We start from the raw sequence: 14,143 nt of genomic DNA, 5'->3' as shown, positions 1-14,143 counted from the left end.
ATACAAGAATAAAATAATTTACAGTAAGTCCCCTGCGTACAAACCATCCAGTTGCAAACTTTCAAAGATGCGAACGTCTGTTCGCATGTCCAATCACATAAGTTAGTTCACGTGTCTGGAATACATTGTCACGTATGTGTATCCTCTACAAGTGGTTGTGCTTTTGTGTACTTTACTGTACAGTACTATACAGAGTACAGTAGTACAGTATCTTTATTTCAAGCCCAGGATGTCCAGAAGCAAGCATAAAAGCAGCAGTGATGAAGCTGGTACTTCTAAGAAGTGCCAAACGATAACAATGGAAACAAAAGTGAAAATAATTGAGTGGAGCAACAAGAGGGAGAAGAAGTAACTGAAGAACCAAAGAGATTCATGTCGCAGCAAATGGCAGGGGATTTTCTTTATGTGAGGAGGCACTGTTAGTTTCTGAGGCACGGGACCCAAGAGAAGAACAATACACGAAGGTTGCAGCAGCCGTTCAGAATGTAATCCAGTGCTACCGTGTCATCTATGTTAAGAAAGAAAGAGCTACTACTCGGACATCACTGGATCATTTTTTCAAGAGGGTAGATAGAATTGAATCCAGCAAGGAACCAGAACCTATGCCATTCATGTCAAGAGTGAGTGAAATTGCAGCTTGCCCTCCATCTCCTATTGCGGACAATCCTTCAGCTCTACCAGCTCCCACCTCCTCTCCCTCCTCCAGTCAGTAACTCTTCTTGCTTGTTCACTCAATGCCAGCCCTTGTATGCCAGCTGTTGTACTGTACTACTGTACTTTTCAAGGTACTGAGTGGTAAGATTAAAAATGTTTCCTTTATTTCTTGTGTCTTTTTATTTTTTGTGTATTATTTGTGTGAAAAGTATTATAAACCTATTACAGTACAGTACTATATAACTGATTGTGTTAGTTGGGTACCTAGGCTAACTTTGTTGGACTTATGAACAAATTGGACTAACGAATGCACTCTTGGAACAGAACTCACTCATATGTAGGGGACTTACTATATTCTCCCTGAATTCAGACTACACTCCCAAGCTACAGCAATCAAAAAAGCATGGTACTGGCACAAAAAAAGAGACAAATAGATCAATAGAACAGAACAGAGAGCCCAGAAATAAACCCACACACTTATGGTCAATTAATCTGCAATAAAAGAAGCAAGAATTTACAATGGAGGAAAGACAGTCTCTTCAATAAGTGTTGCTGGGAAAACTGGACAGCTATACATAAAAGAAGGAAATTAGAATATTTTCTTATACCATATACAAAAATAAACTCAAAATAGATTAAAGACCTAAATGTAAGACCTGAAATCATAAAACTCCTAAAAGAGAACATAGGCAGAAGACTCTATGACATTAAGTTTAGCAATATTTTTTTGGATCTGTCTCCTAAGGCAAAGAAAACAAAAGCAAAATAAACAAATGGGACCTAATTAAACTTTAAAGCTTTTGCACAGCAAAGGAAGCCATCAATAAAATTAAAAAACAACCTACTGAATGGGAGAAAATATTCACAAATGATATGACCAATAAGAGGTTAATATCCAAAATATACAAACAGTTCATATACAACTCAATATCAGAAAAACAAACAACCTGATTAAAAATTGGGCAGAAAACCTGAACAGACATTCTTCCTAAGATATACAGATAGATGGCCAACAAGCACTTGAAAAGATGCTCAGCATCCCTAATCATCAGAGAAATGCAAATCAAAACCACAATGAGATATCACCTCAAACCTGTCAGAATGGCTATCATCAAAAAGGCCACAAATAGAAAACGTTGATGAGTATGTGGAGAAAAGGGAACTCTTGTGCACTGTTGGTGGAAATGTAAATTAGTGCAGCCACTAAGTAGAACTACTGTATGATCCAGCAATCCCTCTCCTGGGTACAGATCTGAAAAAAACAGAAACACTAATTCGAAAAGATACATTCACCTCAATGTTCATAGAAGCATTATTTACAAAAGCCAAGACATGGAAGCAACCTAAGTGTCCATGAACAGATGAATGGATAAAGAAGATGTGGTGTATATATACAATGGAATATTACTCAGCCAAAAAAAAAATGAAATTTTGCCATTCACAACAACGTGAATAGAACTAGAAGGTTTTACGCTTAGTAAAATAAGTCAGACAGAGAAAGACAAATACTGTATGTTATCACTTATATGTGGAATCTGAAAAATAAAACAAATGAATATAACAGATAGAAACAGACTCACAGATCTAAAGAACAAATTAGTGGTTACCGGTAGGGAGAGGAAAGTGGGGAAGGGCAGGATTGGAGTAGGTAATTAAGAGAAAAAAAAAAAACAAAATAATTTTAAATCAAAATTACTTTTACTCAAATTTTACTTAAAAAGCTGAAATTTTAGTTTACTTTTGGAAAATTAAAGTAGATCTTAAATAGTTTAAGAAAAATCAGAGCATTCAAACTTTGAGCATTAGGCATCCATCCGTCTGGCTGCTGATGTAAAGAATTGGAATTGTGATTTACATGTCACATCCTGTCATATATGTATATTTAGGAGTAATAGGAGTCATCAAATAATGTGAACCCTCTACAGAAAGCATTTCATTCATTCAGGCCCATCACCATGGTTCCTCGGGCTGTGAACTGCAGTGTCCACAGGTGGCAGTGATGTGGAGCATGACGTAGTGATGGACTTCACAGTGAAGCAGAGTAGCGGCCTTGCATTTATCCTTTCAACAACATATGTTGTGCACCTACCGTGTTGCAGGCAAACCTCTTATTATTGGAGATGCACAGTGAACCAAGGTCTTTGCCCTCATAATGGTTACATCTAAGTCGTGTTTGTAGCTAAATCATCGTTTGGACTAGCAGGAAAAAGTGGCTGATTTCCACAGCTGAGAAGAGATGCAGCCAGCTGCCTCACCCCAAGTCCCATGGTTAGTAATTTGTAGGAAAGGACTTGAACACAAATAATGAAACCATAGTTTTCAACTCCCAGGAACTCTGAAGGCTCAATATACCCCCGGAATGGAAGAGTCACTTGGGAAATCAGTTTCTAAGCAATTACATTTGCCTTTTAACAATTCTGATAGTAAAAGACCTACCAAAGTGTCAGGTGAATATATGCATACAAACACACATGCATACGTGTGTGTGTGAAATCTCAAAGAATCACAGAAGCAGCATAGATAGAGGACAGAGGATGTAGGGAAGAGCTTTAACTATGCCTGGTACCCACTCTGACAGAAGGTACAATTACTCCCTATAACATATTAAAAAAGAGGCTAAGAGAACACAAGGAAGTGAGTGAACCAAGGTCCACTCTAGTGGAGCCCAGATTCAAATACAATTTGTCTACTGCCTGTCCTACAAGCTCACACTGCTTCCCTGGAGGGAAGGTTAAGTGTGAGTAGAGAATTCAGGAAAGATTCTACAGAAGAGGAGCTTCTGAGTTACGCCTGGAAGAATGGACCCCTTGTTTCAGAACAGCAGCTTTGAAATGTTTCTTTAGAATAAGTACACTTCTGGTGTTTGGTGAACATAAAAATGAAAATCGAAGAGAGTGCAAAAATTTTGAGAGTGCAAAAATTTTGTCAGCTTAAAAATGGCCTTTGGATGGTTGTTAAATAAAACCAATAGCAACACTAAAAATATGATCACTTTGCTGTACAGCAGAAATTAACACAACGTTGTAAATCAACTATACTTAAATTTAAAAAAAAATTTTATACTAGTTTGTTGTTTTGGGGGTGGATTTTGGGGCATATCCCAGCAGGGATGTACACTCTCTAGAAATTGTTCCTCTCCGTGGAGTTTTGCCATCAACTCACCCTGCACTCTACTGAAATGAAAGATTTTTGCAGTGATCATCCATGCTGCTCACTTCACAAAAAGAGACACCACCTGATGGGCGTTCATGAGACCATACTGCAAGATTCTCCCACAAGATTGGATTTGAATATGATCAATCTATTTAACCACCATAAAGGAAATACAGGAGGCAAGAATTGCATGTCAAAGCACACCAAGGAGATGCAGTCAGCAAAAGGCAGCATGGGAAATTCTATAGGACAGATGACCTGGTTTATACATTCAGAAATATATACACATGAAATAATATTTGAGATTGTTGAGATATCTGAAATTGCTCAGAATAATCTAGGTCTGGGGGAAGTGAGGAAGAAGACTGACCATAAATTGATCGTTGCTGAAGCAATGGGGTTCATTTTACTCTTCTCTCTGTATATATATGCATATTTTATGTTATCCATAACAAGTAACTTGTGTGTACACTGTGGATAGCTGGTTCATTCGCCCAATTCTCTGGGCTTCTTTCTATGGGTGGCTTGTGCACAGCCATTAGGAAGAGGAAACACACAATCATCTGTGGTCGAAGCTGCATGATCAGAGTAAAAAATATATGACCAACTGCACAATGGTTATCCACACATAATAAATTACTTGTGTCACAGACAATTATAACAATTACGGAAGTAGAATAAAATGTCACTTGGTCAAAGTGTGGCCATTTGGTTGGGTTCAGAAACCACAGAGAAAAAACCAATATGCTAGTTCTGTCAGTGAGATTTCAATGAGGCTTTCTCTTAAAATGTGGTATTCTTCCTTTTTTTTGTTTTTGTTTTTTAAACCTTGTTTTGTTTTGTGGGCTTTAACTTTGAATTTTTTCACCTCTATTTTCTGGAAAGAAAAGCTAAGCCACTGTGATGTTGTTTTTCAGATGTTTTTGTTTGTTTCATTATTTTTATTATACCTCTACCTCAATATTTCTTATAGTAAGTGTTATCAAGTTGCACTAAATAGCACTTATTATGAGAAGTTTAGAAATGCTAGTAGAAAATAGTGATATGCATATTTCTATGAATATCAAGCAAGCAAGCATCAGACTTTGGGCAATATAGCCTGTTACTTATCAGGCATTGTTCTGAGCCAAAAAACAAAAAAAAAGTGCTAGATCAACTTATCCCCACTGCAAACTTTTGCCCACTTTGGCTATAAGATCTAAATCTCAAAAAGATAAAAATTCCCAAAGTCATATGGATATAAGGTGATAAAATATGTTTTATTTATTCAAAAGTTGAGAGAGAGGGGTAATTTGATACATATTTTCTAAATCTAATTCTAAAATATTTAGAAAAAAATTGAAAGAATGAATTTATTAGGGCAAGTTTCTTAGCAAAAGACTACAATGACCTTAAAGTCCATCAACAGGTGAGGCACTAGGGGCAGAGTCAAGATGGCATACCAGGAGGATGCGGAATTCGCATCTCCTCACAACTAGGGCACCTACCAGGCACCGGTGGGGGACTACGGACACCTAAGGGGACGGAAGGAACCCCCAGCTACCAGGTAGGACGTGGAGCTTGGGGGGAGTGAAGGGGGAGGAGAAGTGGAGGCGGGACGAGACTGGCACCCCTGAGGGGCGGCTGGGGGAGGGAAAGGGATCCCACACGCAAAGGGGTAAATTGGGGAACCACCGGGAGGGCAGAGGATCAAAAGGGAGCGGGGCCAGGTTTCCCCCGCCCACTTGGGCCCCCAGGAAGCTGCTGAGATCCCGGGCACGAGCCTCTGCCCACCGAGGCCCCCTCCAGCCATACAGGTCCTGAGGGAGTGGAAGGGAGGGAAGGGGGAGCAAAATTAAAGGCCGGACCTCCGGAACCGGCACCCCGAGGGGCGGCTGGGGGCGGGAGGAGTTCCTACACACAGCAGGACCCACCCACGGTTAGGGGTCCAGCTGCTGCATCAGGGGAGACCCTAGGGGAGATGGTGAGGGAGGGGCGTGAAAGAACAGAAGGGACCGCAACCAGTGCTTTCCCTGTCCACTTAGGCACTGGGAAGCCTGTTGGGCTCCCGGGCCTAATCCTCTGCCCTCGGAGCCTTCCTCCTGCCACGCAGAGCCCAAGCCCCGCCCCTACACCCCCACCCAGGGCCCCACCTCTACACTCAGAGACCCCCCTCTGACACCCCCTCCAACATGCTGGGCCTAAACCCCACCCACAAACCCTCCCTCAGGGCCTTCCCACCAAACTCCCGAACTCCACACTCCAAAGGCCCTCCGTTCCACCTGCTGCCTCTCCCCTTCCACGCAGATCCTAAGCAGAGGCCCCACCCCCACCTTGAACATCGCCCTGCCTAGGCCCTGCCCCACGCTCAAACGTCACCCCCCCACCAGCCTAGGTCCCACCCCACCCTAACCCCACCCCTGCCTAAGTTCCACCCCCACCTAAACTCCGCCCCCATAGCCAAGGCTTTTTTTTTTTTTTCCTCTTTTAGATTGGGGTTGTGTTTTAGCTTGTTGATTCATTGTTGTTGATTTTGTTATATTTTTATTTTTCCTAATAAATCTTTTATTTTTCTAACTTTATTTTATTCTTTATACTTTGTTACTGTTCTCTCCTTCTGGCTTGTTCCCCCCCCCCCCCCCCTTTTTTTTTTTTTTCTGTTGTGGTTTTATTTTACCTTGTTGCAGTTGTTTCAATTATAGTTTTATTTTTCCTAATATACTTTTTATATTTCTAATTTTATATTGTTTTTTATTCTTTGATATTGTACTGCTCCTTTTTTCTTTCTTTCTTCCTTTTTTTTTTTTCCCCTTTTTAAACCATGCCACGAAGCTTGTGGGATCTTGGTTCCCAGACTGGAGGTCGGGCCCAAGCTCCTGTGGTGAGAGTTCTAGGTCCAAGCCACTGGACTAACAGAGAACCTCAGACCCCAGGGAATATTCATCGGAGTGAGGCCTCCCACAGGTCCTCACCTCAGTACCAAGACCCAGCTCTATCCAACTGCATGCAAACTCCAGTGCTGGACGTCTTAGGCCAAACAACCAGTAAGACAGGAATACAGCACCACCAATCAAAAAACAAAAATGAAACAACAAAAATATTGTTACAGACGAAGGAGCAAGGTAAAAACCTACAAGACCAAATAAATGAAGATGAAACAGGCAACCTACCTGAAAAAGAATTCAGAGTAATGATTGTAAAAATGATCCAAAATCTCAGAAAGAGAATGGAGAAAATATAAGAAACACTTAACAAGGATCTAGAAGAACTAAAGAGCAAAACAAACAGTGATGAACAACACAATTACTGAAATTAAAAATACTCTAGAAGGAAACAATAACAGAATAACTGAGGCAGAAGAATGGATAAGTGAGCTGGAAGATAAAATGGTGGAAATAACTTCAGGGAGCAGAATAATGAGAAACGAATGAAAAGAATTAAGGACAGTCTCAGAGACCTCTGGGACAACATTAAACACACCAACATTCGAATTATAAGGGTCCCAGAAGAAGAAGAGAAGAAGAAAGGGTCTGAGAAACCATTTGAAGATATTATAGTGGAAAACTTCCCTAACACGGGAAAGGAAATAGTCACGCAAGTCCAGTAAGCACAGGGAAGCCAACTGCCATGTCATCAAGGAACCCTGTGCAAAGGCCCATGTGGGTGAACTTGGACGTGCATCTTCTGAGGCCCACCATCAGGCACAGAGTGATGCTCGAGGCAGGGCCTGTCCCATCAAGTCTGACATGCCTGCAGCCCTGGCCTTAAGCTTGACTGCAGCCTCTGCAGAGACCTTAGCCAAAGCCACTGAGCTCAGCCACTCCAGGATTCCTGACCCACAGAAACTGAGAGATAATGCCCGATTTTTTTCTTCCAAATTGTCAAGTTTGTAGATAACTTATAAGTCATAGATAATTACTACAGATTACAAGAAGTGATGGAGCAGCAACTCTGAGAAAATTCAGAAAGTCATCACTGGTGATTTAGCAGTTGTCCCACAAACACAAATTTCACTTGGTTCTGACAACAGGTTTGTCTTAACGTGAACAGGTTGAAAGTTGGAGCATCAGAAACAAATAGCAGGAGAAGGAAATTCAGTGGAAATTCAGAAACCAGCATGATGAAAGAGTAACCTGATTTAGATGATGAAGCCAAGTCCAATCAGTGTTATCTGAAAAGACGATGTCTCTTCCACAATTTTCAGTAGACCAAAAACTGCAGAACTGTTGAATTCTCCAGTGAGAAATTTTCCTTTGTAGGAGAAATATTCAAGAGCCCAAAATAAATAAGGCAAGTCATTTTAGAGAGCAAAACACACTGGGATATATATCATAAAGAATAATTCAGAAGTTTTTAAAAACCCTCCAGATGAATAAAGTAGTTTTATGACAGCTGAAGCTCAGTTGTTTATATAAAGAAGAATATTATGAAGTTGTAAGCGGAATAATAAATTGCTTTCAAGGTTGCTATTTACATGAAGCAGAAAGGGACAGCTTTTTTGCTGTCAAACAAAAACGAAATCGCTCTTTTGGGAAACTCATTAATGGATAGACTTTTTTAAAAATGTGATTAAACAGAAGAAATTCACAGAGAAAAAGTGAAGGTTTCTCAGCGTGAGATGAGAAATAGATGTAGCAATTGAAGCAGCAGAAACAATGTTGATTTCTATGGCAAAGCCAAAACCAGGGCAAGTAAGTAAAAAATGAAAAAGAAAATGAACTTATAAGAAGCAATATGCACACAAAGGCCCAACTTGAAGATATTTTCTGGATAATTTGACCAGCGGCGCCAATGAAAGCTGAAAGAAATTTTTGTATGTCTGAACTATTTGTCATGAAATAAAGATTAAGGCTTTGGGATAAGGTAATGCCTGCTTAGTGTATTTTAACTTTTATGATAAAATAAACCTCTTTAAGAATGATAAATGTTCGTATTAAATATTTGTGGTATTGACATTCAACTTTTTAATGATTTTTATTTGGCATTTATTTTGTGTTACTATTCCCTTCTTTGTTTCTTTTATCAAATGATTGTATCATATAGAGATCATGTTTATATATTGTTGAAACATATGACCATGTCATAATATATTAGTTCATAATAGTAAAAAACCATGCATTGCATTTATTATTATTGCTTTTTATTTTACAGAAAAATCTCTGAAACTTTTACTCTATGTCCCCAAAATACTGATTCACTCTTCATTATTTGGCCACTCCTTATTTAAGAACTTGTAAATAGAGTGCTATGAAAAATGCAGCATAATTTATGATTCTAGCCTTCCCAAGAACTCTAATGACTCATTTTTAGCATTCAAAGATGCACCTTTGTTGGGAATTTGGAGGCATTCAGTAGGGATGCCTGGGGCTGGAAATCAATGCAGAGCAGAGGAGAGAAGTTCCTGGAAAAACCCAGCAAAGCTGTAAGCTGACAGAAACCAGAGGATTCAGGAAACAGGGTGTGGACATTCTCCGGAGGAGGACACACGGCCATAGCCATGGGTGTGGGCTCTGGGTGCAGGCCAGGAAGCGTGTGCCTTACCCACATCTGCTCTATGTTTAACTGATTATCTTGCTGTCACCATCTGCTGCCATCTTCCTTTACCTAGCAGGGATCCGGGGCCATCAGACGGGCTGGTGGCCAGTCCAGGACAGTCAGAGACAGCCCAGGGCTCAATCCACTAAATTTAACCCAGCCACCTCCTCTGCCCTCAACATGCCAGGTCCCAAGCCAGGAGATGAGCACACAGAAAGGCACCACTGTCCAGGCTCTGAGGGGAGAACTGTGCTCTGTCTATGTGTCCGTCCATTCTGCCCAGAAGAGGGAGAGTCACAGGTGACAGAAGACAGGCGTCACCTTTATTTCACTTGATGTTCAGGGCCTTTGAACCAAGCAAGTTCCAACACCACATTGTTTTTCTTTCAGTGAATAAATTTCAGAATGAATGGATGATTCCAGCACATGGGGGTGTGAAGACCTCCAGTGGCCCTTAAACAGTTCAATGGCGGCCCCTCCTCCTAAGACAGGATGTGATTTGAAAACAACAGGTACCTTGAGTTCACAGGAGGAAGTGTCCACTGGCATCAAAGTCTTTCCCAAACAAAACCCAAGCCTACTTTCTCTAAGGGTTTCTCCCGGACCCTAGTGAGAAAGGATCAGTATTCAAAATGGAAACCACACTGAAGGTTTGGAAGGGAGTATGGGCTGCATCTCCTCAGCCAAAGATGACCACACAGCCAACCACACGAGGTGTGAGCAATTAGCAAACAGCCCTGACGCTTACACCACGTATGTTCTAGCTATACGGTTATGTGTGTGCATTATTCATGGCTACTGTGCATGTGCACATGTGTGTGCATATACGTACACGTTTGTGTGTCTCTTCATCTAATAGCTGCATGACTTTTTATTATGTTATACTTTTATTTTAAAAATAAAGGAACTAAGGCCCATAAAACCTCCTTCATCTGGGAAACAGAAATAACAATTTACCACACAGCTATTGTGAAGATAACATGAGAACACGCAAGTAAAATGTATTTTACAAAGTCCGGCAGAGAGTAAGTCTAAATGAATGTTAGTTATTAAAATAATCACTTAGCTTTAATTCTAATTAAATACATTATGTACAATTCTATATCTTTGGCTTTTAAAAAACTACGTTTCAGGGACTTCCCTGGTGGCACAGTGGTTAAGCATCCACCTGCCAAGGCAGGGGACATGGGTTCGAGCCCTGGTCTGGGAAGATCCCACATGCCACGGAGCAACTAAGCCCGTGTGCCACAACTACTGAGCCTGCGCTCTAGAGCCCACAAGCCACAACTACTGAGCCCAAGTGCCACAACTCCCGAAGCCCGCATGCCCAGAGCCCATGCTCCGCAACAAGAGAAGCCACTGCAATGAGAAGCCCGCGCACCGCAACGAAGAGTAGCCCCCACTCACCGCAACTAGAGAAAGCCCGCGCACGCGCAGCAAGGAAGACCCAATGCAGCCAAAAATAAATTTAAAATAAATAAATTTATTTTAAAAAATATATGTTTCAGTATAAAGTAATACATTTTTTTAAAATTCCTCTTCTCAGGAATATTGAGAATTAAGGAGAGCCACATCTGGCATCTGGACTTGCAGACTGGGGCCAGAAGCCCACTGGGCAGAGTGAAGGAGGCCCCTGGTGCTCTGCTCCCCCTGCCACATATCGCTGCTCCAGCACTGGCTGCCAGCCCCTGTGACCCGGATGGAGGCTGAACGTCTCCCCAGCTCCACCCATCACCACCAATGCCCTGTGGACGCGAGGGGTCTTCCAGCATCATGAGGATCCCACTTTCCTCAGTTCACAAAGTCACACTGTGTCCCCAACACACTCAGAGTAAAACTCAGATGCCTCACCATGGCTGATAGGACCCTGAGCATCTGGCTTGCTTCTCCACCTGCATTTCACACCCTGCACTTTCTCCCTCCAGGGGCTCCAACAATATGCCCTCGCCACCCTGGGGCCTTTGCACATCTGGTCTCCCTCCTCATCAGCTCCTTCTCGTCCTCAGGCTGCACTGAAAGGCCTGCTCCCTGGAGACCCCTCCCTGACCAGCCCTCCCAAGGGGCCCCTCCAGTGGTCTCACTCACTCAGCCCCTTATTTGTGCCTTTCCCACAAAGGCTTTTCATTGTCATTTCACCTTCACCCATTTGTGAACTGGTTGATTATAGGGCCCTCAGGTGGACTCAACTCAGGCCTAATTCCAAACTCTATTCCCCCATCCAGCCCAGTGCCTGCGATAGACAACAGGGAACATGTATTTGTTAGGTGAATTGACTGATACATCTTTTCTTGTTGTGCAGGAACTTGCCCAGTGGCAACCGTCTCCTCTAAAGTAAATGACTATATTCTAGGAATCCTCAGCTTATGGCTTTATCTGCCCATCTGAGGTACTGGGGATATCAACATATGGATTTGGAGTGGGACATAATTCAGCCATAACAGGGCCCAAACACATATTCTTTGGAAGTTGAATATTGTTTCTAAAATTTCAAATAAGCATCATGGCTGATCATTCTATTCACTTCGTTATGTAAGGTTTGGGGCTAATCTTTCAAACACTTCTCTCCCCTGAGCACCACCTGAGTGTGTCCAGATTTAACATAAATGTCTCAGGAGCCAAGGGGTCCATGATTAGGCAAAATAACACACCCACAGAATCACCAACATCAGCTCACTGTTCACCAGGGCTTGTTTTGGGGAAGGGAGTCCACAGTCATTGCTTCACTGTCAATGATACAGGTAGAGGCAGGGTAAGTTTTGTTTGTTTGTTTGTTTTTTGCGGTATGCAGGCCTCTCATTGTTGTGGCCTCTCCCGTTGCGGAGCACAGGCTCCAGATGCGCGGGCTCAGCAGCCATGGCTCACGGGCCCAGCCGCTCCGCGGCATGTAGGATCTTCCCAGACCGCGGCACAAACCCGTGTCCCCTGCATCGGCAGGCGGGCTCTCAACCACTGGCCACCAGGGAAGCCCAAGGCAGGGTAAGTTTTATGGCTGCAGAATGTGAAGTAAAAACCTCAAAGAGAAGCAAATGTTAGCTCAGAGATAGGAGCAGCCACTCCAGAGGGCTCTGGCCAAGGAAAGTCCGTGGGAAAAGCAGGAAGAAGAGGGGTTAATACAGAGATTCTGTGTGTGGCTGGACTCCTGCGGGATGGGGTGGAGGGAATGGGGAGTCAAGGTGGTGACACAGCCCAGTGGGAGCTGAGGGTCTTGAAGCACAGGGAACTCCAAGCTTGTTGCAAATAGGCTTACCCAGGAACAGTCAAGAAATATTGCTAACAGGACCAAAATTGTTCTCCAAAATAAGTGATTTTAAAAATCTTATTCGCTACATAAAATAGGTCCATCATTAATATTGATTCTCTAAGAAAAATTTAGAAAATGTCTAGGAAATAAAAGCATGAAAATAGCTTCTTATTAACTCAGTGTGGGTTTATTCTTTCAATGAAGCCCAATGGGAAGGGCTTGGACTAAGGCCTGTGGGAGACATGGAGCTGGGATATATGGTAACTGCCTCAGAGAACCTTCTAGTCATATAGGACCAACACATGTTTCACTGTTATCAAAGGTATAAAATAACTTTCATCCCAAAGAATTGCCATCTGAACCTCAAATTGCCATCTGAAATCTCCTTTCTGATAGATCTATACAAGCTAATTCAGATCCATTAGTGATAAACATTAACACATTTCTTAAAGGTGCGAGTTTTTTACAGGGATTAAAAGAATACACAAAGCAGTCTATTACTGGAGTGAGAAACAGTTGGCCAAATGATACCAGACTATGTATGATATCAAGTGTAGAAAATATGATTATTACTTTTCCCTAATTTATGGAAGTAGCAGACACCCAAGGACCTCTGATCTCACCATTCAAGAAAGTCACTCCTGAACTCACACTAGATTTGTGGTCCTCAAGGAGATCCAGGAGCCCCTGTGGAGCTTGCAATGAACCTTCAAGGAGTCCAGAATAGTCAAATTATTGTCACAGTAATAATGATGTGTGATTTACCTTTTTCAATCTCATTCACTCATGAGTGTACAGAAGAGGTTTTCACATCGTGTGTGATATCACAAGAAGCTGAATATAGAAACAGATCGGAGAATCTGTCTTCTCTTGAACTAGACATTCAAGAGATTTGCAGTTATAAAACAGAGACATTTCTGTCATTACTTTTTTTAGAAAATGCATTTCTATTAAGAATATGTTATATATGTCCATGCAATGGGTTTATTGTTACTTTGATAATAATTTAAGATCTCCGTGTTGATTTCTGTGACAGTAAATATCAATAGACATAATCCACGTAGCCAAAGCTCTCAGAGTTCTTCAACAATTTTTAGGAGTATAGAGGAATTCTGAGGCCCAAATACTTGAGAGCTGTTGCTCTGTGTGAGAACAGAGGCTACTCTATTCCTGGATGTGAGGGACTCACCGGCTTCTGAGGCAGCCAGGATATCATCAAGCTGCTCAAACTTAATGGAGATCATTTTTCTTTCTGTTGAGTACAAAATAAGGCATGTTGTTCTATCATTAAGTATGTGGGTAGGGTGGAGTTTTAGCTTCTCTTCCACTCAACATTTTTTCTACTTTCTAACTGGAACATTCTGTCTCTTTACAACAGAATGTGAGGCTGGGGCAGTGTTAAGTTACTTCTCTCTCGAGTTTTTCTTTTGACAGATAGATGGATGCACGTGTACGTAGATAATATTGAATTATACACTGATATGCACATTTAAACAAATCTAAAAGAGTCCACGTTAGTACATTTAAACTAATCTGAAAATCTTAACAGCATTTACTTTGGGGGAAAGAGGGCGGTTTGAA

Source organism: Lipotes vexillifer, unplaced genomic scaffold (genome assembly GCF_000442215.2).
Source record: "Lipotes vexillifer unplaced genomic scaffold, Lipotes_vexillifer_v1.1 scaffold1359, whole genome shotgun sequence".
Taxonomy (NCBI): domain Eukaryota; kingdom Metazoa; phylum Chordata; class Mammalia; order Artiodactyla; family Lipotidae; genus Lipotes; species Lipotes vexillifer.
Note: the sequence above shows the minus strand (reverse complement) of the source record.